The sequence below is a fragment of the Mandrillus leucophaeus genome, unplaced genomic scaffold (assembly GCF_000951045.1).
Source record: "Mandrillus leucophaeus isolate KB7577 unplaced genomic scaffold, Mleu.le_1.0 Scaffold63, whole genome shotgun sequence".
NCBI classification, from domain to species: Eukaryota; Metazoa; Chordata; class Mammalia; order Primates; family Cercopithecidae; genus Mandrillus; species Mandrillus leucophaeus.
In genome coordinates this window covers 307837-309136 of record NW_012106808.1, presented here as the reverse complement: position 1 = coordinate 309136, position 1300 = coordinate 307837, and positions in this window count along the sequence as shown.

Sequence of the window (1300 nt, the reverse complement as noted above, 5' to 3'; positions counted from 1 at the left end):
GTGGAATCTGAGAACAGATATTTCGGATTCCTTCGAAAACTATAGGGCCAAAGGAAATATCCTCGGATAACAAAGAGAGAGAAACTTTCTGAGAAACTTCTTTGTGTTCTGGGAAATCATCTCACAGAGTTACAGCTTCCCTCTCAAGAAGACTTTCGCTAAGACAGTTCTTGTGGAATTGGCAAAGTGATATTTGGAAGCCCGTAGACGGCTATAGTGAAAAAGGAAATATCCACGGATGAAATCTGGAAAGAAGCTTTCTAAGTAACTACTGAGTGTTCTGTTAATTCATCTCCCAGAGTTACATCTGTATTTCATGCATTTCTTTGCTAGCCTTATTTCTGTGGAATCTGAGAACAGATATTTCGGATCCCTTTGAAGACTGTATTTCCAAAGGAAATATAGTACGATAACAAAGAGAAAGCAGCTTTCTCAGAAAATTCTTTGTGTTCTGTGAAATCATCTCACAGAGTTACAGCTTTCCCCTCAAGAAGCCTTTCGCTAAGACAGTCCTTGTGGAATAGGCAAAGTGATATTTGGAAGCCCATAGAGGGCTTTTGTGAAAAAGGAAATATCCTCCGATAACAAAGAGAAAGAAGCTTTCTGAGAAACTTCTTTGTCTTCTGTGAAATCATCTCACAGAGTTCCAGAGATGTGTATAAGAGACAGGAGTTACATCTGTATTTCGTGGATCTCTTTGCTAGCCTTATTTCTGTGGAATCTGAGAACAGATATTTCGGAACTCTTTGAAGACTACAGGGCCAAAGGAAATATCCTCCGATAACAAAGAGAAAGAAGCTTTCTGCGAAACTTCTTTCTGTTTTGTGAAATCATCTCACAGAGTTACAGCTTTCCCCTCAAGAAGCCTTTCTCGAAGACAGTTCTTGTGGAATTGGCAAAGTGATATTTGGAATCCCTAGAGGGCCATGCTGAAAAAGGAAATATCCTCAGATGAAATCTGGAAAGAAGCTTTCTGAGAAACTGCTGAGTGTTGTGTTAATTCGTCTCCCAGAGTTACATCTGTATTTCGTGAATCTCTTTGCTAGTCTTATTTCTGTGGAATTTGAGAACAGATATTTCGGATCCCTTTGAAGACTGTAGGGACAAAGGAAATATCCTCCGATAAAAAAGAGAAAGAAGGTTTCTGAGAAACTTCTTTGTGTTCTGTGAAATCATCTCACAGAGTTACAGCTTTCCCCTCAAGAAGCCTTTCACTAAGAGAGTTCTTGTGGAATTGGCAATGTGATATATGGAAGCCCATTAAGGGCTATGGTGAAAAAGGAAATAGCCTCAGATGAAA